The following is a 25,067-nucleotide window of genomic DNA, read 5'->3' as shown; positions in this document are numbered from 1 at the left end:
ACTGGTAGCAGTGATTGTATTAGACTTAGATCTGACCGGTGGCAGTGAATTCATTAGGCTGACGACAGCAATTACAATAGACTATTGGCAGCAATACAACAGTGACTGACTGTTTGCAGTGATTATTTTACTGAGGACTGACTCTTGGCAGGGATTATATTAGACAGAGGTCTCAATGGGGGCAGTGATTTCACTATAATGAGGACTGACTTTTAGCAGTGGTTATACTAGAATTTGGTCTAACTGATGGCAGTGATTATACTATAGTGAGTACTGTCTGGTGGCAGTGATTACTCTATACTGAGAACTGACTTGTGGCAGTGATTTTTCTAAACTGAAGACTAAATGGTGGCATTGATTTTACATTGGACTAATGTCTGACAGGTAGCAGGGATATCACTAGACTTTTGTATAACCACTTTCACCAGTCAAACCTGACCGGGGTCTAACTGATGGCAGTAATTATACTAGACTGAAGAATGACTGGTAACAGTGATTACAGTTGACTGAAAACTGACTGGTGGCATCGATCAAATTACATTTATGATTAACTGGTGTCAGTGACTCCACTATACCAGGAACTGAATTGTAGAGGTGACTTTTCTAAACTGAGGACTGGCTGGTGGCAGCATTTATACTACACTGAAACTGATTGATGGCAATGTGGACTGACTAGATATTCTACTAGATTGTGGACTGACTGGTGGCAGCGATTATTCTAGAATGAGGACTGAATGGTGGCATTGATTTTATATTGGACTGATCTCTAACTGGTACAAAGAGATTTGTGGGATTTGCAATCCCACAAAAAATGCAATACAAAGTGATTAAAAAAAAAAACATATGTACTCCAGAATGCAACATTGCACACAATTTAAAAAAAATCAATTAAAAAGGTGAAACTGACTACAAAGTGTGAGAAAGTGAGAGGTATTGTGTGGGAAAACCGCTATCTGTCTTACAGGCAGATGAAATACATGTGGTAAAAGCCCTGGGTTTGTCTGCAGTAACCCAAGGGTTAATGCAGACATGATAAGCAGGAATAGTCTGTTTTGTCTGTGTTGGCCTAGCTAACACAGACACAATTGTAATGTCCGTACTGGGCCTGCTTATTATGGAGTAGGGGTAGGCTGGTAGTGGGACTCCTACTCCACCCGGGCTTCGGTCCTGGGCTTTTGTATAGCCCACAGGTGCGGGTCACAGGCCTCGTTAGGGCCTGATTTAGTCTGCAGGCCAGAAGCAGTAGGGGAGGCACTACCTGGAGAGCTGAAAGCGTGATTGCATTCTGACAGCAAAGGTAACTGAGAGCCTCCTGTCTTGCTGCTGGCCAAGAGCGTGTGCCAGGCAGCCTGGTACCTGGATAGCTAGGGTCCTCCAAATGTATTAGACAGCGCCTAGCCGGGCAGGAATTACTTTTATAATGTTTTTGCATGTGCCTAAGCCAAGGCTGAATTTGTGTTCTGTTTTGCAAGTGTGAATAAACACTTACGTTGGACTTTTAAACCTGCGTGTGTCACTGCTTCCTGCACTGCTACCAGTCAACTACCAGAGCAATTCCCCACATATGGTGGATTGGAGCGGGCAAAAGTGCAGTGAAGTATACACTAGTGCATGTCCTGGAAGTTGACAGCACTGAAGCTGCAAGCCACAGCCATGGAGGAGTTAATCAAGCAGCTTGTCCAGTCCAACGTGCAGCAGCAAGAGACAAACAGATTGCTGCTCCAGCAGGTAACAGCCCTGACCGCTGCTCAGCAAAGGACTGTCCCAGCAATGACGGTGAAGGACGCCAGGAAAGAGGTCCGCAAAGCTATGACCAAGATGACCGCCGGGGATGATGTGGAGGCCTATCTGACAGGCTTTGAGAGGGTGGCCACCCGAGAGAGGTTGCCACAGCAACACTGGGCAGAGGTGTTGGCCCCCTTCCTCGTCGCTGATCCCCAGCAGGCATACTACGACCTGAGCGAGGAGGATGCCCGGGACTACTCCAGGGTAAAGGCAGAGATCTTGGCCCGACTAGGAGTGGATCAGCATCTACGCGCTCAAAGAGTGAATAGCTGGAGATACCAGGAGGCGCTACCACCGAGGGGGCAGATGCACCAACTTGTTCACTTGGTCCGCAAGTGGCTTCAGCCGGAGACATCAACCCCAGCCCAGATGGTCGAGAAGGTTGTTTTGGACCGTTTCCTGAGGGCCTTGCCGGGTGAGATCCAACAATGGGTGGGACACGGGGACCCGTCTGATGCCGATGCGCTGGTGGGGTTGGTGGAGAGGTTTTGTGCCACCCAGGCCCTAACAAAGAAAGCCCCTTATACCAAGACAGGCCTTAAGGCACGGAAGGTCTTGTCACCCACAAATTCCCGGGGCAGGGAAACGCCTAATGTCCGGGAAGTACCCCGGGGGAGGAGGAGGGGGGAGGCTCCCACCTGTTGGACCTGCCATGAGCCAGGTCATATTGCAGCCCATTGCCCCAATTACTCAGAGCCCATGGACTGCAGTTCCGCCAGAAGGGTTTCTCTCTATGCTGCCCCTGCCCCGACTCTGCTGATGAGCGCCACCTGTGCCGGGTGACTGTGGCAGGGCATCCAGCGTTGGCCCTGCTGGACTCAGGCAGTCGGGTGACCTTGATTAATGGGTCACTCACAGACCCCAAGGCGGTCACAGGGCGCACAGTTGGAGTCCTGTGCATCCATGGGGACGTAAAGGACTACCCCACCACAGTTATTAACTTCCAGACCTCTTGTGGAGAGACGCTACATGAGGCAGCGGTTGTCATGAACTTGCCCCATGATCTTATTTTGGGACGGGACTTCCCCATGTTCTGGAAACCAAGAGTTGGGGGGTTGTTCTCCTGTGTTGTCTGGTCAGATCTCTGAACCCGAGCCTGATGACCCAGATTCTGGAGTTCCTGCCGTAGGGGTGACCGCCACAGAAGATGGAAGTGTAATGTTTCCCCTAGATGTTATGGCAGGCGAAACTGAGGAGGTAGTGACAGGACCGCAGTTGTCGGATTTGGAGGTATCCCGTGACAACTTTGGTACTGCACAACACCAGGACCCCACTCTGGTCCGCGCCAGAGAAAATGTGGTAGAGATTAATGGTGTACCTCAGCACCCAGGTGCGGATAAGTTGTTCCCTCGAGTGGTGGTAAATCAGGAGTTATTGTACCGCATTGATAAGGTCCACGGTGAAACCCGGGAGCAGTTAATGGTACCTCAGCCATATCGTCAGATGGTGTTAGACCTTGCACATAAGCATGTGATGGGAGGGCACCTAGGTACCACAAAAACTCTGGAACGCATCTTGCAGCGTTTTTATTGGCCCGGAGTGTACGATAGGGTAAAAAGGTATTGTGAAACTTGCCCTGATTGTCAATTGCATGCTCCCATGGTACACTTCCGAAGTCCATTGGTACCTCTGCCCATTATTGAGGTACCCTTTGAAAGGGTCGCCATGGATTTGGTCGGTCCTTTAGTTAAATCTGCTCGGGGGCATCAGCATATCCTGGTAGTCATGGACTATGCTACCCGATATCCTGAGGCCATCCCACTGCGGCACACCTCGGCGAAACTAATTGCTAAAGAGTTGTTTGCCATGTTCTGCCGGGTGGGACTTCCCAAGGAGATCCTCACAGATCAGGGGACTCCTTTTATGTGAAAAGTCACCAAGGAGCTATGTAGGCTCTTTAACATTAAACAGTTACGCACCTCTGTGTACCATCCTCAGACGGATGGATTGGTAGAACGGTTCAACAAAACTTTAAAGCGTATGCTACAAAAGGTGGTAAACAAGGATGGGAAGGACTGGGATGTACTATTGCCATATTTAATGTTCGCCATCCGAGAGGTCCCACAAGCTTCTACTGGGTTCTCACCGTTTGAGTTAGTGTATGGCAGACATCCCAGGGGTCTCCTGGACATAGCCAAGGAGACATGGGAACAAGAGCCCACCCCCCACAAAAGTGTAATAGACCATATCGCAGATATGCAGGACAGGGTGGCGGCCATCATGCCCATAGTGAAGGAGCATATGGAGGAGGCACAAAGGACTCAAAGCCGGGTTTATAACAGGTCAGCAAAAGTTAGGAGCTTTAGTCCCGGTGATCGTGTGTTGGTGCTAGTCCCCACTGTCGAAAGTAAGTTTCTCGCTAAATGGCAATGACCGTATGAGGTTATAGAGAAAATAGGAGAGGTGAACTACAGGATACGTCAGCCCGGACGGAGAAAACCCGAGCAGACTTATCATGTAAATCTGTTGAAGGCCTGGAAAGACAGAGAGAGTCTGCATACAGGGATGGTCCTGGCTAGTCCACCTCCTGCGATACCCTCACAGGCTGCAGGTAAGCCTGTGCCGGAGGCAGAAGTGCGAATAGCTGATACCCTTACCAAAGAGCAACAGCGAGAGGCTCGCGAGTTTGTAGTAAGGAATACAGATGTGTTCTCAGAGTTGCCAGGCTACACATCTGTAATTAAACATGACATTGTCACTGAGCCAGGGGTAAAGGTAAGATTAAGGCCGTACAGAGTCCCTGAAGCTCGTAGACAGGCCATATCAGAGGAGGTTCAGAAGATGCTGAAGCTAGGGGTAATTGAGGAGTCCAAAAGTGAGTGGGCCAGTCCAATTGTTCTAATTCCCAAACCGGATGGGACGTTGCGATTTTGCAACGATTTTAGAAAATTGAATGAGGTGTCTAAGTTTGATGCCTATCCCATGCCCCGGGTGGACGAGCTTATTGAGAGACTAGGGGGTGCTCGGTACTTCACCACCCTGGATCTAACTAAAGGATATTGGCAGGTACCCCTGACAGATAGGGCTAAAGAAAAGACAGCCTTTGTTACCCCTGAGGGCCTTTTTCACTTTGTTGTGTTACCGTTTGGGCTTCATGGGGCCCCCGCTACCTTCCAGCGGTTAATGGACATAGTGTTAAAGCCACATAGGAGATACGCCTCTGCCTATCTAGATGACATTATCATCTACAGCCAAGACTGGGCGAGTCACTTGGCCAAGGTACAGGCCGTAGTGAACTCTCTAAGGGCACCGGGCCTGACTGCAAACCCCAAGAAGTGTGCGCTAGGAATGGAGGAGACACACTATTTGGGGTATGTGATCGGTCGAGGTATAATTAAACCTCAGGTCAACAAGATTGACGCTATACAGGGTTGGCCTCAACCAGTGAGCACAAAGCAAGTCAGGGCGTTCCTGGGCATTGTAGGGTACTACAGACGGTTTATACCAAACTTTGCCACCATGTCCGCTCCCCTGACAGACCTGCTGAAGGGTAAAAGGCCTGTCATGGTGCGGTGGAATGAACAAGCAGAAGGTGCTTTTCAGGCCTTGAAGTCCGCGTTGTGTGGATCTCCCATCCTCATTACGCCAAACTTCAAGAGAGAGTTTATTGTGCAGACGGATGCGTCAGATGTAGGACTGGGAGCTGTCCTGTCTCAGGAGGTGAATGGAGAAGAACACCCCATTACCTACCTGAGCAGGAAGCTCACGCCAGCAGAGAAAAATTACAGTATCGTAGAGAAGGAATGTCTGGCGATAAAGTGGGCATTAGAGTCCCTACGGTACTACTTGCTGGGACGACAGTTCCGTCTCATAACTGACCACTCTCCTCTCACGTGGATGAGTAGAACTAAGGAGAAGAATGCCAGGGTCACTAGGTGGTTCTTGTCCCTCCAAAATTTCAGTTTCATGATGGATCACAGAGCCGGGAAGCTACAGGGCAATGCGGATGCCTTGTCCCGAACGCATTGCTTAATGTCAGGAGTTCACCCAGGTGGGTCTGAACTGAGGGGGAGGGTATGTGAGAAAGTGAGAGGTATTGTGTGGGAAAACCGCTATCTGTCTTACAGGCAGATGAAATACATGTGGTAAAAGCCCTGGGTTTGTCTGCAGTAACCCAAGGGTTAATGCAGACATGATAAGCAGGAATAGTCTGTTTTGTCTGTGTTGGCCTAGCTAACACAGACACATTTGTAATGTCCGTACTGGGCCTGCTTATTATGGAGTAGGGGTAGGCTGGTAGTGGGACTCCTACTCCACCCGGGCTTCGGTCCTGGGCTTTTGTATAGCCCACAGGTGCGGGTCACAGGCCTCGTTAGGGCCTGATTTAGTCTGCAGGCCAGAAGCAGTAGGGGAGGCACTACCTGGAGAGCTGAAAGCGAGATTGCATTCTGACAGCAAAGGTAACTGAGAGCCTCCTGTCTTGCTGCTGGCCAAGAGCGTGTGCCAGGCAGCCTGGTACCTGGATAGCTAGGGTCCTCCAAATGTATTAGACAGCGCCTAGCCGGGCAGGAATTACTTTTATAATGTTTTTGCATGTGCCTAAGCCAAGGCTGAATTTGTGTTCTGTTTTGCAAGTGTGAATAAACACGTTGGACTTTTAAACCTGCGTGTGTCACTGCTTCCTGCACTGCTACCAGTCAACTACCAGAGCAATTCCCCACAAAAGCCAAAGGAATTTTGGCTGAATTGTATATGTCTAGTAGTGGATGAATTTGATAATAATAGAGTGCAGATTAACATCCCCTTTACATATACCTTGGTACAGTGTAGGTTAAAATACTACACTGCATCCGTAGGATGGAGAATGGATACCTATCCCACCTACGTGTAACGAAAAATGGATACTTACACATTGGACACTAATGACTCCACTTAGAAGTAGTAGAGAATCGGTATCCCCGTCCTAGATTTCAGAATAGACCTATATGTAATAGAGAAGTGGCACTCTCTTTTTTTAAGTATGCTCCAATGCGCAGAGAGGAATTAATATTCTTACTCACGATTCTAAGTGTCTACTCATGCACAGAGGAGCAATAACAATCTTCCTCTGGAATCTAAGTGTCAGATTATCCGTGGTGGAGAGCTAATAGGAACAAGCACTTTTATTCTCTAAGTACCCTGTCATAGACAGGGAGGAACTGGGATCCCTACCTTAGAGTGTTCATTCATGCGCAGAGGAGAAATAACAATCTTGCTCCGAAGTCTTCTAGTCTTCCGGCCTCTAGTTGGAATCAATGCGCACAAACTACCAATGGGGGTAGCGGTTTGGCATACCTCTGACAACCATTGGCTACTAGCTGCACACCTCCACGCTTCCATAATCTACAGAAGTTATAAAACGCCCTTACTAGCATTTGATCACAGTCTTTGTCCTGACACCCCTGAGGAAGCCACGTTAGGTAGCAAAACATGCAGGGAGGGGGGGGGGGGTTGGTTATTTGGTTAGGCACACAGATAGTGAGGGATACACATTACAAATAAACAATGTAGAAGTTAGTTGGCTATTGAAGTGTATGAAAAGCCATACGGGCACTGAAAACAAGATACTCAGACATTCATAAGTGTGACTGTGTGAGTCAGATCTTACAAAAGGAGGGCTGTGTGATGATGTGAGAGCTGATTTAATTGTAATGTTGATCGAATCGATCAATCATTACAAATAGCCCAACTGTTGGGATACATACATTGTGTAAAACCAGATGGTGTCAGAGGGATACAGCCTAAGAAGTACACCTTCCACATAAAATTACACAACCATTTTATTACGGTAATCACTAGCTTCCTAATATACAAAACTGTGTGGCTCCCATTATACCCTTACCACAAATAGTGGAGGGATAAGACGCTACAGGCAACAAATTGATTTGACTTCTTAGCAAGAAAAAGTGTGTTTGCCCACATCTTACTACATCTAAAATAGTGTATCCATAACTCTAAAACATTTAACCACTCACTGTCAGGCTACATTCAGACACATGTGTGCCCACCGCACATGTCTGTGCCTGGGAAAGGAGGAGCCCTGCTCACCCCCGGCCCTATCCATAGGCATGTATGGCGCACAGCACCGTATGCCGAGAAAAGATAGGACATGTCCTATCTATTCACGGCTACAGAGTAGTACGCCACGTACCCATTGTCGGCCTATGGGGAGGTATATCCGACGTATATATGTTGCAGTATATACGCCCCCCCCCCCCATACGGCAGTGTGAATGAGGGCTAATAGCGCTTGATTCGCTACAGTTTCTTTATTTTTATTATTTGAACGAATTCTAAATAAAAGTTATATTTTAGTGGTGAAAAAGGTTAAATTGCCTAAGGGCATTTATATGTTTCAGGTAAAACAAGTCTAAGAATTGTGTGGGCCAACAACACACATTAACTGCTCTGCTCCCTCACCTTGTGTCTCTATCTATCCTCCCATATAGATTGTGAGCTCTCACGGCTGGGTCCTCCTCCCACTTCTTTCACATCACTGTAGTTTATGTATTTGCATTTGTTCTTGTCTTTATGTAACATATGTGAATCCCTTATTGTACAGCATTATGGAATTAATACAGCTCTATGAACTATAATAATAATAAACTGCTTATGAAAGATTAATGGATTACTAGTGGCAGTGATAATTATATACTGAAGGTTGATCGTGGTATAGATTATTCTATAGACTGACTGTTGGCAATTATTGTAAGGATTGACTGAAGATACTAAATTTACATTGGACAGATGTCTTGGTGGTAGCAGTGGTTATATTAAACTGAGGACAAACTGGTGGCAGATAGAATTATCACATTTTACTGACTACATTACACTTATGACTGACTGGTGGCAGTGATAATTATAGACTGTACACTGACATGGGATAGTGATTATACTGTACTAGACTGAGGACTCACTGGTGGCATCAATTACAATAGATTTGTGTCAGTGATTATTTTATACTTAGGACTGATTGTTGGCAGTTTTTAAACTAGACTGAAGTTTAACTGGTGGAACTGATTGCACTAAACTGAGGACTCACTGTAGACAGTATTTACACTGGACTGGACTGTTGGCAATGATTGATTATTCTAGGCTGAAGACTGACTTATAGTAATGATTTTACTTGGTTGAGGACTGGCTAGTGGCATCAATTACATTGGACTCAGGACTAACTAGTGGCAGTGATTTTTTTTTAATACTTAGAAGAGTATACTGGTAGGATATGGCTGTAATGGTGCCAGGGGATGGTTGGGGGTGTTATTCGGGTCCACAAAGTAGTGAATTTTTAGATATTGTTAGTTTACTGAAAGTTTTGAAGGTGGACCACCTTCTTCATCAAATTTAAAAAATACATAGTACAGTATGGCAAAATATGTGTTGAATTAGTTAAAATTACAAAGTAAGTGAAAATAGGGGAAAATACATAGGATCAGTGAATTACAATTTAAATAGGGAGAATATATTCTTATGCTACACAGAAGAACTATGTGACAGTAGAGGGAACATAAAGAGCTTCTTCTATGTTCATTGCCTGTATTAAAATACATTTGTGTACAGCAATTGTGAAAATTATATAAATAATTAAATAGATAAATAAAGTTCATCAGCTTTTCACAGCTCATCATAGTTTGTATGAACAAATCGATGTGTCTTCTATGTTCATTGGCTGAATTTAAACACATTTGTGTACATTGTGAAAAAAACCTATACAAATATATAGGTATAAGTAGAAAACATATAGGTAAAAACCACTTGTTGAAAATTCATATTGTCAGTATGTAAGAAAGGCTGTTAATGGATAAGCTCATGTATTTCTCATTTCTATGCCAATATCTCCAGGGGAGACTTGTGGTTTAATTGATTTCAGATCTGTAACAAACTTTCTAGGGCTAGCACCAATCGCGGATGTCAAGTTTGTGATTGCCGCTGGACATTAAAAGACGGTTCTACATGTTAAATGTTTTGCAAAAATCTATCCAATGATACCAAACTAGGCCTACTAGGAAAGGAAACTTTAAAATCTGAAATGGCAGTCTCCATTTTTTTTTACAGATTCGGAATCTCCAGGAAAAATTTACATTTATTTGACCTACCGTATATTCCGGCGTATAAGACGACCTGGTGTATAAGACGACCCCCCTACTTTCCTGTTTAAAATATAGAGTTTAAGATATATTCGCCGTATAAGACTACCCCTTTTCCAACGCATACAAAACAACGCATACAAAAAACAGATTTGAATTTAACATGGTCCTTTTTTTAATGTAAATTCTTATGACATGCAGGTATATAGCAGGAAAACTGTCGCTCAAAAACATAAGGCATACAACAACAACATTACCATTACAGCACAGCCCCCAGTAGTATACAGCACAGCCTCCAGTAGTATACAGCACAGCCCCCAGTAGTATACAGCACAGCCCCCAGTAGTATACAGCACAGCCCCCAGTAGTATACAGCACAGCCCCCAGTAGTATACAGCACTGCCCCCAGTAGTAAACAGCACTGCCCCCAGTAGTATACAGCACAGCCCCCAGTAGTATACAGCACTGCCCCCAGTAGTAAACAGCACTGCCCCCAGTAGTATACAGCACTGCCCCCAGTAGTATACAGCACAGCCCCCAGTAGTATACAGCACTGCCCCCAGTAGTATACAGCACTGCCCCCAGTAGAATACAGCACTTCCCCCAGTAGTATACAGCACAGCCCCCAGTAGTATACAGCACAGCCCCCAGTAGTATACAGCACAGCCCCCAGTAGTATACAGCACTGCCCAGCATTAAAAAAAAAAAAAAAAACTTATATACTCACCCTCCGGTGGCCCCGATAAGCGGCGCTGCTCCCCTGATGTCCGCGCCGTCTTCTTTCTTCTGCTGGGCGCCGCCATTGATCTTCCCCGGCAGGCGCCTAGTATGACGCGCCGCTGCTTACGTCATACTAGGCGCCGACCCGGGGAAAGACATGGCGGCGCCCAGCAGAAGAAAGAAGACGGCGCGGAAGACTGAAGACAGCACAGCGCGGACATCGGGGCCAACGGAGGGTGAGTATTTTCCCCCCGATGTCTTTTTGAGGCTGCCGGCAGCTTTTTGAGGCTGCCGGCAGCCATCGCTGTGCAAACATGCAATATGCAGCAAAGACTTACCGGCTATGGAGAGGGCTCAGCCCGTGAGCCCTCTCCATGCACCGGGACCCGACCGCCGCCGTATAAGACGATTACCGGCGTATAAGACGACCCCAGAGAAGACAGAAGATTTTTCTGTCTTCAAAAGTCGTCTTATACGCCGGTATATACGGTAGGTCTTTTTTAAATTGATTGTGCTGTAATTGCCAAAAAATTAATTGTGTGCAAAAACTATGAAAAAGGGGATATTTTGATAAAACATAAGATTCAAAATCTAAAAATGGACGTATGCGTGGCCCTTGATCTACTTTTGTATAAGTTGCTAACCCCATCACACAATGTATAATGCATAATGTATACTGCATGTAAAAATGATCCTTTCATGCTGTATGGTCTCTGGAGGGTGGAGGGGTTGCGTATCTGTTTTTGTTTTGAATCTTGTAAACTGAAAAACTGTTGAATAAAAACAAATGAATTAAAAAAAATATATATGTATGCAGTATTTTAAAAAAGGGTATCCAATGTTTGAGAAATTTGAGAACTTAATGTAGAGCATTTGATATTTGAAAACTTTGCAGGCAACAAGAAAAATCACCAGAAGGGAAGGTTATCAAACTATAGGGTTTCGCCGGCAAGGCTTCTTCCGGGGCCTTGCCGGCGAAACCCTGGGTCGGGCGGATAGAAAGCTAGCGTCCCGTTATGTGAATTTGTGATATGCGCATTTTTAATGGATTTTTGTGAGTATGATGAATTGGAATAAATTTTAACCTTGTTGGAACGTACCACACCATCTGCCTGCATATTTTCTTCCAGTTACAATACAATTAAAAGAGGAGAATGAGAGTGCGATGGTGCTAGTCTGAATGGTGACATACTTTCAGCAGGAGAAATTGAAGATTGGTGCTGTTCATCGAAGTTTTAAGATAAAATAAGAGGGAGAAGAAGAATCCTTGGAGCTCCGGTCATAGTGAAAATACTTTTCTCTATTTTGTGAATATTTCTTGAGGTGTCTACATTTTTTTTACCCTTTTTGATTTTTGCCCATTACAGCACCATCTGTCAAGAAAATGATCAAAATCATAGATTGAATTTCTGTAACTTTTCCTGGGGAATCCAATCTGCAATATAAAATGGGGGTTTCCATTTAATATTGTAACCTCTTAACATCAAGGCTCTTTTTTGATTTTGTATTTTCATTTTTCACTCCCCGCATTCAAAAATCTATAACTTTTTTTTATTGCACATTACAGTGACGGTATTAAATATGCCATGCCGTGTACTGTTATTAGTTATAACAACTAAGCGAGAAAAAAAAAATCATATGCAGTGAAATTGGTGAAAAAAAGCATTAGCGCCTTTTTCTTGTGGGCTTGGTTTTTATGGCTTTTACTGTTTGCTCCAAATGACATGTCTCTTTTATTTTTTGGGGCGGTGTGATCCCGGGGATACTAAATATATATAGTTGTTATTGTGTTTTAATACATTTAAAAAAATTAAAACCACCTGTGTCTTCTGCCACTAATAACTTTTTCATACTTTGGTATATAGAGCTGTGTGTCATTTTTAGCTGGATGAGCTGATGTTTTCTTTGCTACCATTTGGGGGACTGTATGACCTTGTGATCACGCTTTATTACATATTTTGTGCGTTGCAAAATGGCAAAAAAGTGCTTATTCTGACTTCTGGGCGCTATTTTCTGTTACAGGGTTCAACACCGGGAATAACTGTTATGATAGTTTGATAGATCAGACATTTGAGGATGTGGAGATACCTAACATGTTTATGATTTTAAATGTTTTATATCAGTTCTAGGGAAAGGGAAATTTTTTTTTTTTTTTAAATTTATGTGTCGGGGTGGTGTTCCAGGTAGTATGTGTTCCCTATGCCAGTATTTTCCCTGTCTGTTTCCATATAATGTGTGCTTAGAAACTTGTGTAGCATAAACAATGAAAATGGAGCTACCAAAAAGATAGAAAGTGGTAGTTGCTCCTCTTAAATGCTACCAATCTTTTCAACACTTGCAAAAAGCAATGATGCCAGAGTGGGGGTAAGATTACTCCAATTCCTTCTACAAAGGTTATAGTATCATAGTATATAAGGCTGGAAGGAGACGCAAGTCCATCAAGTCCAACCTTCAAGAATTAAATAAATGTTTTATCCCCATAACCCGTGATATTTTTTCTCTCCAGAAAGTCATCCAGGCCTCTCTTGAACATGTACATAGAGTCGGCCATAACAACCTCCTGCGGCAGGCAGGACCATAGTCTCACTGCTCTTACAGTAAAGAACCTTTGTCTATGGTGATGGTAGAATCGCCTCTCCTCTAGGCGTAGAGGATGCCCCCTTGTCCTGGTCACAGGCCTAGGTATAAAAAGATCTTTGGAGAGATCCTTGTACTGTCCGTTCAGGTATTTGTACATTGTAATGAGGTCTCCCCTCAGTCGTCTTTTTTCTAAACTGAATAATCCCAAATTTTGTAATCTGTCATTGTATTCTAGTCCCCCCATTCCCCTAATAATCCTGGTTGCTCTCCTCTGCACCCGTTCCAGCTCTACTATATCCTTTTTATACACTGGTGCCCAAAACTGTACACAATATTCCATGTGTGGTCTGACCAGGGATTTGTATAAGGGTAAAAGTATGTCTTTATCATGAGAATCTATTCCTCTCTTGATACATCCCATTATTTTATTTGCTTTAGCAGCAGCCGCCTGGCTCTGGTCACTAAAATTAAGTTTACCATCCACCAATACGCCCAAGTCCTTTTCAACTTCAGTTTTACTAAGTAATTGACCGTTTAGAACATAATTATACTTTTTGTTTCCATGGCCCAAGTGCATAACTTTACATTTATCAACATTAAACCTCATCAACCATTTCTCTGCCCATTCCTCAAGCTTCCACAAATCCCTCTGTAATGCTAAACTATCGACCTCAGTATTTATTACTTTACACAGCTTAGTATCATCTGCAAATATTGAAACTTGACTGTGTAAACCCACTACAAGGTCATTAATAAAAATATTAAAAAGAAGTGGCCCCAATACTGACCCCTGTGGCACTCCACTGGTAACATCAACCCAATCTGAGAATGTGCCATTAATGACCACCCTCTGTTTTCTATCACTAAGCCAATTACTTACCCAGATACACAGATTTTCTCCCATTCCCAGCAGTCTCATTTTATATACCAACCTTTTATGCGGACGGTGTCAAATGCCTTTGAAAAGTCCAGATATACAACATCCACAGCGTCCCCCAGATCCAGTCTTGAACTTACCTCCTCGTAGAAACCAATCAGATTAGTCTGACAGGACCGATCTCTCATAAACCCATGCTGACGCTGGGTTATAAGGTTGTGCACAGTGAGATACTCCAGGATAGCATCTCTAATAAACCCCTCAAATATTTTCCCCACCACAGCAGTTAGACTTACGGGTCTGTAGTTTCCAGGATCGCAATTTGATCCTTTTTTGTATATTGGCCCACATTTGCTATGCGCCATTCCTGTGGAACATAACCAGTCCTCAGTGAATCTTCAAATATTAAAAATAACGGTCTGTCTATCACCGTACATAATTCATGCAGAACCCGGGGGTGTATGCCATCTGGCCCAGGTGATTTATCTATCTTAGTGGTTGCGAGGCGGCGCCGTACCTCTTCCTGGGTTAAACTGTTGACATTATAAAAAGAATTTACATTATTCCTCATTGTGTCTTCCACCAGGGGATTTTCCTGGGTAAAGACAGTTGAGAAGGCGACATTCAGTAGATTGGCCCTTTCCTCATCTCCTTCCACCATGACCCCCATGTTATTTCTAAGGGGACCCACACTCTCTGTTTTTAGTTTCTTATCATTTATATACTTGAAAAATAATTTGGGATTATTTTTGCTCTCTCTGGCAATATTTCTCTCAGTCTCTATTTTTGCGGCCTTTATCTGCTTTTTACAGGATTTATTTTTCTCTCTATAATCCTGTAATGCCTCATCGCTACCTTCACGTTTTAGCACCTTAAACACTTTATCTTTCTCGCTTATTGCTTTCCTTACAAGACTAGTTAGCCACATAGGGTTTTTCTTGTTCCTTTTATGCTTTTTCCCATAAGGTATGTGTTTCTCACAGGACTTTTTCAGAATATATGAGAAAAAGTCCCATTTTTGGGGAGGGCTTTTGTCTTTGAGAGCATTATCCCAGTCTATGCCTTTAAGGTCTTCCCTTAGTTGATGAAAATTTTCCCTCCTGAAGTTTAGAGTGTTGGTTGCCCCTTCACTAACGTGCTTAGTAAAGCGTAATACAAAATCAATGATATTATGATCACTATTCCCCAGGTTCCCCCCAACCTGTAGTTTTGATATCCTATCAGGTCTGTTGGTAAGGATAAGGTCCAGCAGTGCCCCCCCTCTTGTTGGCTCCAGGACTAGTTGCGACAGGTAATTGTCTTTTGTTGTTGACAAGAACCTGCTACCTTTGAAGGACCTGCAGGTTTCTGCCCCCCAGTCAATATCTGGGTAATTGAAGTCCCCCATGATAAGTACATCACCTTGCTTTGAAGCCGCATCCATTTCACTTATCAGCATTTCCTCTGTTGCCTCCATTATATTTGGAGCCTTATAACAAACCCCTAGTAATATTTTATTATTCTTTTTCCCTCCTCTTATCTCCACCCATAGGGACTCCACATTTGCGTTACTGATGTCATCTCGCAAGACGGGCTTGAGGCAAGAATTCACATATAAACAAACCCCTCCCCCTTTTTTATTTATACGATCCTTTCTAAAAAGACTATAACCATCTATAGTAACAGCCCAGTCATAGCTACTGTCCAGCCATGTCTCGCTGATACCCACTATATCATATTTCCGTTCCAACATCAAGAGTTCCAGTTCCTCCATTTTGTTTGTGAGGCTTCTGGCATTTGTGTACATACACTTTATATGGTTTTCCCTGTCCGTATTCCTTTTGTCCTTATTCCCCAATCTCATTCCAGCCCCCATTCCTCCCCCATGGACTATGACTCTTCCCAGCTCTCTTTGTACACCGTCTATTTGCCCTGCACAAGTGTAGTTGCCCTCCCCCCAGGTCTCTAGTTTAAACACTCCTCCAACCTTCTAGCCATTTTTTCCCCTAAAACAGCGGCCCCCTCCCCATTGAGGTGCAGCCCATCCCTACTGTAGAGCCTGTAGCCGACAGAAAAGTCAGCCCAGTTCTCCATGAACCCAAACCCCTCCTTCCTACACCAACTTTTGAGCCATTTATTTACCTCCTTGATCTCCCGCTGCCTTTCTGGTGTGGCACGTGGTACAGGCAGTATTTCGGAGAAAATTACCTTTGAGGTCCTTGCCCTGAGCTTATGGCCTAAGTCTCTGAAATCATTTTTAAGGACCTTCCACCTACCTGTTACTTTGTCATTAGTGCCAATGTGGACCATGACCGCTGGTTCCTCACCAGCCCCTCCCAGTAATCCGTCAACCCGATCCGCAACATGCCGAACCCGAGCACCCGGCAAACAACACACTGTTCGGTATGCACGGTCTTTGTGACAGATTGCCCTGTGTGTTCCCCTAATAATGGAATCTCCCACTACCAGCACCTGTCTGACCTTGCCTGTGCTCCCATTACCCTTCTTACTGGAGCAGACAGTCCCCTGGTTACTAGCGGCCACGTCTTGCTGCAGAATTGCTACCCCAGAGCTGATATCCCCCTCATCCGCCAGCCTGGCAAACTTATTGGGGTGCACCAGATCAGGACTAGACTCTCTACAACTCTTCCCTCTACCCCGCCTTCTACATGTTACCCAACTAGCTGCCCCCTCATTCTGCACCTCCATACTTCCCTCCCCACAACCATGTTCCCCAGAGAGTTTGTGCTCCAGGAGCAGCAAACTTCGTTCCATATTATCAATTGCCCGCAGCCTTGAAACTTGCTCATTTAGATCCAGAATCTGGGCTTCCAGATGAGCAATTTTCACACACCCCACACAGCAGTATTCCCCCTTGACCGGCTGTTCAAGGTTGAACATCTGCAACACCCCTCTCAATGCAGTGTGTTGCGAAACTAAACTCCCCATACATGTAATAGGAATCTTTGAGCTTGATCACCTCAGTGAGACCTTAAGTGTCTCTAAATGGTAATGAAGCTTGTAAATATCTGCCTTGGAAGGAATGTTATTATTGACTAATAGAATGTATTGTTAATCACCTATGTAAGAAATGTGCTGGTTGAATATTGAGCTGGACAATCCCAAAGGAAGGTTATAAAAGCCCTTGGGGTTCTTCAGTCTCTGGCATTTTCTGCCTAACATGGAACAGGAAGTTTCTAAGGCCGGCTGCCCAGACACAAAGCCTACAACTAAGGCCTTCAAGTCTCTAAGCCCAAACCAGAGCCTGCCTTGGAGTACTGCATAGCAACTTCTCACCTCCAGCCTTAAGCTACCTATGCCAGGATGTGAGCAACCTCTGCTGAACACCATCCTACCATCAACCTTGAACCAGTTGAATTGTTCCTTGTTGTTGTTCTTGTTGCCATGTACCAGAATAAATGATCTGTGAGTTTTATGGTTGACATCCCTTGCCTCCGTGTATGACATTCCTTGTCTCATAAAGCTGCAAGGGGACTCCCAGGGATCCCTATTCCTTCATTGGGAGTGCCCCATGGAGAGATATAGAACATCTGCAGTATTTTCTTCCTTTCTTGCAAATCCACCTGTCATGGAAAAGGCCTGTTCCCCCGGTACCAAATGACCCTGACACAGACGAGTGCTAGGCCACGCTCTGCCAGCCACTCAGTTACAAAAGGGAATCCAGTTGCCCCCAAGCCCAAAAAGGCCTCGGTGAGGGATGTTGTACGCCACTCCAAAGTACTCTCCCTCAAAGATTCCATATTTCAAAACAGCCTTCAAACTATTTTAACAACAATCTATGGGTTGAGAGAGCCTTCCTCTCCTGGTTTCAAACATTGTAATCAAGGTTCCACCTTGAACTCCAATTATTCCTTCTGATCATGAACTTGAAGAAAAATTAACAATATGGTAATATATACTACATTCAAAATGCAGTCTATAAATACAGTGACCCCGTTAATAAAGAAATGTGCCCACATATGTTTCCTGGATCTGAAAGATCTCTATTTTCCTATTCCTATTCATCAGAATCCCCAAAGGCTCTTGAGGTTTGCCCTTTTATCATGAAAAGAGGAAAAAGTCCATCTTCAAATTAACCTGTCAACACATTTTTTACAAATACAGCTATTGGCAGGTTCCCATAGAGCTCACAGACACCCTAATTTTAGCTAAAAATTGTTTCCCTCAGATCACCATATAATCAAGTTTATAATTTTAACTGGTATCCAGGTATATCTATAGTTAATATAGAGTTGAGGGGGCGTGGCCCCTCTGGCCTGAATCCAGCATCCCCAAGCAATCTGCACACCATGCATGTATTAGATCACATGAATTTACAGAATACTCATTGGGCAAACCATCAGCAGATTTGGTTTCCAGTATCATCTTTATGCTGATGACACCCAGCTATATATTTCTGCACGTAACATCACCCCTGCCTTAATCCAGAACACTAGTGATTGTCTCTCTGCTGTCTCTAACATCATGTCCTCTCTCTTCTTGAAACTTAATCTTTCTAAGACTGAACTTCTTGTCTTTCCACCATCTACTAACCAACCTAACCCTGACCTCTCCATCTCTGTCTGTGGGATCACTATAGCACCGAGGCAGCAGGCCCGCTGTCTTGGGGTTATGCTGGACTCTGACCTTTCCTTTTCACCATATATTCAATCTCTTGCTCGCTCTTGCCGTATGCATCTCAGAAACATCTCCAGAATCCGTCCGTTTCTGACATTTGAAACTTCTAAAATGCTAATTGTTGCACTTATTCACTCTCGACTAGACTACTGTAACTCCCTACTAATGGGTCTTCCACTCTCTAAACTCTCTCCTCTTCAATCTATTCAATCTATACTTAATGGAGGCTACACGGATGCCTCCAGTTTGTGCCAATCACTGCACTGGCTACCTGTCTCCTTCCGTATTCACTTTAAAATAATAACCCTCATCCACAAAGCTCTGAATAATACTGCACCTCCCTATCTCTCTTCTCTCATCTCAGTCTATCGCCCTTCCCGTGCTCTTCGATCTGCCAGTGACATTAGATTAATCTCTACCTTAATTCGAACCTCCCATGCACGTATCCAGGACTTCTCCCGAGTTGCACCAATTCTCTGGAATGCCCTTCCCCAGACTCTGAGACTAATACCCACCCTCCAAAGCTTCAAACATGCTCTTAAAACCCATCTCTTTAGGCAAGCCTATCACACTCGCTAACTGCTTGAAATGTCAACTCTCCCTTTACTAATCCATCCTATGTCCTATCTCCCATCTGTTATCTGGCAAACAGCTGATATATACCAAGCTCCAGGCTTCTTTACAGTCTTTTTCACCTAGGACCCTGTAAATAAGATGGCGGCTGATGGCTGGTTCAAGCAGCAACATCGTTGTTTAGTAAATTATTTATTAAATTATTTTATATTGGTCCCTTATGAAGAATGGCTGGACCATTATACAACCTCTTGTGTCACCCCCTCATAGTCTGTAAGCTCTTGTGAGCAGGGCCCTCACTCCTATTGTTCCATATGACTTTGTTCTTTGTAATGTAATATAGTTGTATTTGTCCCCTATGATTTGTAAAGCGCTACGGAATTTGATGGCGCTATATAAATAAAGATTATTATTATTATTATTATTACCTGCAAGGAGGCATGATGAGAAGTAGAAGTCCATAGAGGCTGTGATTTCATGTAATCAGATATATGCAAGGTGAACAGATGATGTAACCCTGGTCACATGACATTACTGCTGAGAAAGCATGGGGAAGAGCTGCTGGATTGAGCCCAAGGAGGCCACACTTCCCTGGACTCGATGTAGACATCCCTGTAAAATTATAAGCTTGATTATATGGGGATCTGAAGGAAATCATTTTTAGCCTAGAGAAGGGTGTCAGTTACTTAATAGGGGTCTATGGGAACATGCTACTCGCTGTATTTGTGAAAAATGTGGTAACAGGTTCCCTTTTGGGATATCTTCAGCTCCATGAGTATCCAAAGTACTGATCAAAGTGATGAAAGTCCTAAGGAGAAGTGGCATTCTTCTGGTCCCTTAAATGGATGATTTCCTAATTGTGGTAGATTCAATTAGGGAATTACAGTCCCACAAACAGGTCCTAGATCTTTTAGTTTTGTCGCGGTGGATATTACATTTTTCAGAATTCAGATCTTTCTCCTCCCCAAACAAAGACTTTCTTTGGACTTTCGTTGAAATTTGTAACTCAAACCTATTCTCTTCTGCAAGAAAAGGGAACATTCTGGGAGACTGTTTGAAAATTCCAGAGAAAAAACGTATGCACAATCCAAGATGCTACGAGACTTCTGGGACTCTTTGACTTCCATCAATCGATCTCTTTGCCTCAATGGAAACACCAAACTCAACAGGTTCTTCGCCTTAAATCCCAGAGATTGGGCTTTAGGGTCTATAGACATTTTCTTAAAATTGGAATATGGATTTAGTTTATGTCTTCCTTCCCATGCCATTAATATCCAAGGTCCTCCAGAAGTTAAGTCACAACAAGACTTGGTTGATTTTCATATATCTATGCAGAGCTGTCGGCTGGCCATACTCAACTTCATAGCCGTAGCTTCGCATGCGCAGTAACTCCAGCTTCGCAGTAACTCCAGCTTCGGAACTGAGTAAGCGGAGACGTCATCTCAAGCGTGGAGGATTGCGTGGAGGATTGCAAGCAGCTACCAGGAGCTACACGCTGAAGATATAGTAGGAGGATTAAAAGAGGCTACTGGGGCGTTGAGTAAACACGCCGTGTAGCTTCGGACCACTGCAAATCTACCAAGACCAGGCTGTCCCTATACACTTTCATTTGAAACAAGGAGAAGACAGAACAGAGTTGAAGCCAAGAGGCCCATAATCACTCTGGATGAACTGAAGAGATCTATAGCTGAGGTGGAAGAGTCTATCCATAGGACAACAATCAGTCGTACTTGGCAAAAATCTGGCCATTATGGAAGAGTGGCAAGAAGAAAGCCATTTCTCAAAGATAATCATAAAAAGTATTGTTTAAAGTTTGCCACAAGCCACCTGGGAGACCCAACATACATATGAAAGAAGGTGCTTTGGTCAGATGAAACCAAAATCAATCTTTTTGGCCAAATTGCCAAACTATATATTTGGTGTAAAAGCAACACAGCTCATCACCCTGAACACACCATCCCGAATGTCAAACATGGTGGTGGCAGCATCATGGTTTAGGCATGCTTTTCATCAGCAGGGACAGGGAAGATGGTTAAAATTGATAGTAAGATGGATAGAGCTAAATGCAGGATCATTCTGGAAGAAGGAAAATCGACAATGGAATTATTAACAAATAAATGTTTCCATGTGTTAGAATGGTTAAAGTCAAAGTCCAAACCAGAATCCAATCAAGATTCTGCCGAAAGAGCTGAAAACTACTGTTCACAGACACTCTCAATCCAACCTCACTGAGCTCCAGCTGTTTTCCAAGAAAGAATGGGCAATAATTTCAGTCTCTCAATGTTCAGAATTGCTGGAGACATACCCCAAGCGACTCGCAGCTGTAATCGCAGCAAAAGGGGGCCCTACAAAGTATTAACTTAAGGGGGACAATTAATAATGCACACCCCACTTTTCAGTTTATTTTTACAAAAGTTTTAAATATCCAATACATTTAATTCCACTTCACAATTGTGCCCCACTTGTTGTTGATTCTCCTAAAAAAATTTCAATTTTATATTCTTATGTTTGAAGCCTGAAATGTGGCAAAAGGTGGAAATGTTCAAGGGGGCCCAATGTTTCGCAAGGCACTGTAGATAGGGAGAGATTTAACAGAAGTGTCTGAGAGCTAAACTGTTATAATTTTATAAACTGCTGTAGGAAAATCCAAGCTTGTTTTTTTATCATTAAAAAGACATTTCACAATGTCTGATTCCCTTTGAATGGGGATTATTTGTGAGCGCCAGAAGAAAGTCCATTTATTTGTCTGGGACATGTGGGAGGTGGATGCCGGACAACCTGTCTCTTTTTTCTTGAAGTTACCACTGGTCCCCGCACAGCACGTCCGAGCAACGGCTCAATACCAAGGTAGTCATCTTAAAGGGGTGAGCTGAAAAGTTATGTTTTTCTTTTGGGGAGGTGAGATAACCTCACTCCAGACCCAGTCTACATTTTTTGGTCTGAGAGAGGGGGGCACCTCTTTCTCGATCAGATATTAGCAACTGCACCTTTGTTAGACATTTTAGGCTAGATTTTTCCTCTCTGTAAGGAGATCATTTGGTACATCTCCAGGTGCGAGAGATTCTAGACTGAGGTCTGACTGGTGATATTGATTTTACATTGGACTGAGGACAGACTGGTGGATAGAGTAGTAGCATATAGAATGGCCCCATTAGACTGATTACATTGGACTGAGAACTAATGACTGAACTGGTGGCAGGTATAATTATAGAAAAAGTGATTATTTTATACTTAGGACTGACTGGTGGCAGTGGTTAAACGAGACTGAAGTTGAATTGGTAGATTAAATTAAATAAAGGGAAGACTTGTGTCAATCATTCTAGTATGAGGACTGAGCAATTACATTAGACAGAGAACTTAGCATTGATTTTTCTGGACTTGTTATTGACTGGTGATTAGAGTGTGGACTGACTGTGGCACTAATTACACTCCGCTACTTCTTCTGCATCAATAGACATATAAAATAAAATAATTTTTAACTTTAGATCTAAATAATGAACTGAACGGTGCAGCTGACAGGAAAGAAGTGATAAAAGAAGATGTCAGCATTTCCCTCTGATGATAAGATAAGATAATCCTTTATTAGTCCCACAGTGGGGAAATTCACAGCATTACAGCAGCAGAGAGGGTACAGAGAGTGAAGTACAAACTATGACAACAATAATATTAGGGATAAATGAACAAAAAGAAAAGGGGGATAAAAAGACAAAAAAGAGACAAGCAATGATCGGCAGTTTGATGTTTAGTCTGTGGATGGGACTTGCAGGGACTGGTTAGGTGGGGGGCGCAGGTTACTTCTGTTTGGGCCTTGTTTGTTGAACAGCCTGATTGCAGCGGGGAGGAATGACTTACGATAACGCTCCCTTTTACATTTGGGGTGAAGCAGTCGGTCACTGAAGGTGCTCCCCAATGCCACCACAGTGTCATGCAAGGGATGGGAGCTATTCTACAGAATAGACTTCAACTTACACAGTGTCCTCCTCTCAGCTACCACCTGCACTGTGTCAAGAGGACCCCCCAGGACAGAACTGGCTTTCCTAATCAGTTTGTCCAGTCTGCTCCTCTCCCTAGCTGAGATGCTGCTACCCCAACAGACTACACTAAAGAAGATGGCTGATGCCACTACAGAGTTGAAGAAGGTCTTAAGAAGAGCCCCCCGCACTCCGAATGCCCTCAGCCTCCTCAGCAGGTGTAGCCTGCTCTGACCCCTCCTGTGAAGTGCGTTTATGTTCTCTGCCCACTCCAGTTTATTGTTGAGGAGGACACCCAGGTACTTATAGGACTTTACTGCCTCAATGTCTGTCCCATGGATAACCACCAGTTGAGAAGGAGGACTGTGCTTACGAAAGTCCACCACCATCTCCTTGGTCTTCCCAGCATTAATCCTAAGGTGGTTTTGCTGGCACCAGTCCACAAATTTCCGTATCAGTTTGTAATGAGGCCGACTATTGCAGAGTCATCAGAGAACTTCTGGAGGTAGCAGCTACATGAATTGTACCTGAAGTCTGCTGTGTACAATGTGAAGAGGAAGGGAGCCAGAACTGTACCTTGAGGTGCACCTGTACTACTCATCACAGTATCTGACACACAGTCCTGGGCTCTCAAATATTGAGGTCGGTTTGTGAGGTAGTCTAGGATCCAACTAGAGAGATGGTGGTCCACTCCAGCCAGATGCAGTTTGTCCCTTAGTAGCCCTGGCTGTATGGTATTGAAAGAGAAATTAAAGAACATTATTCTCACAGTGTTCCCAGGTTTCTCCAAGTGAGAAAGAGTTCGATGTAGTAGGTGGATGATGGCATCATCTACACCAATGCCTGGCCGATAAGCAAACTGTAGGGCGTCCATAGATGAGCTCACTACAGGGCGGAGATGTGTGAGAACCAACCTCTCGAAGACCTTCATCAAATGTGATTACCATAAATATTACCAAGTATCTTATATTCCCTAGAACTATACATTTACCAGCTATTTTGAAAGAACAATTACTCTTGAATGTATAATCTTAAACTGCCTTGTGTAAAAAAGTGTGGATCTTTAGGAAATTAAGCAAGGGTCTGGATCCACAGAAAACTATTGTGACTACCGCACGTTAACAAAAGGTTAATTAAGCCTATGAAAACTCTCATGTATGTATCTGCCCACCTCGACTTTCTAGACTCTATGGGGCAGATTTATCAAGCTGTCTAAAAGTCAGAAGATTTCTAGTTGCCCATGGCAACCAATCACAGCTCCGCTTTCATTATACCAGTGCTCATGAATATTTTAAAGGTGATCTGTGATTGGTTGCCATGGGCAACTAGAAATATTCTGACTTTCAGACAGCTTGATAAATCTGCCCCTATGCCTGGTTACCAGGCAGAGAATAAATGTTAACTTTTTTTCCTTTTCTGTGCAGCAATTTTATTAGCTGAAGAAAGGTTGCCCTTATGCTATAAAGGCTCTATGGGAACCTGCCCACAACGTAATTTTTTTTCAAACTGCGGTGACAGATTCTCTTTAAGCTTCATTTTGTGACTAGTGACATTGGGGCCAATTTACTTACCTGGTCCTGTTGCGATCCCCGATTCGGACAGCCCGACGAGGGTGAAGTCCGGCGTCATTCATGAAGATTGTGCGTCCGAGTTCCTGCATCCGTCGCTCCCCGCCGAGGTCCGCCGGAGTTCACTTTCTTATTCCTGGTGCTTGTAAGTGCGTGTCTTGCGACACAATTCTAAATGTCCGAATCCGTTGGGTTGTCCGATGGCCACGCCCCTGATTTCTGTCACGTGCAAGGTGGTGCCGATGCGCCAAAATCCGATCGCGTGCGCCAAAAGCCTGGGGCAATTCAGGGCAAATCGGAAAAATTCAGAA

General features: G+C 44.0%; 1 protein-coding gene across 1 annotated transcript in view; it reads right to left on the bottom strand.

The window, feature by feature from the left end:
* LOC140134052 (cytidine monophosphate-N-acetylneuraminic acid hydroxylase-like) overlaps positions 1-25,067 on the bottom strand; it is a 90,193-nt gene that overhangs the window by 27,265 nt on the left and 37,861 nt on the right. The gene's annotated exons all lie outside the window — the stretch shown is intronic.

This window comes from Engystomops pustulosus, chromosome 5, assembly GCF_040894005.1.
Source record: "Engystomops pustulosus chromosome 5, aEngPut4.maternal, whole genome shotgun sequence".
NCBI lineage: Eukaryota > Metazoa > Chordata > Amphibia > Anura > Leptodactylidae > Engystomops > Engystomops pustulosus.
This window is presented reverse-complemented; position numbering and strand designations above follow the sequence as displayed.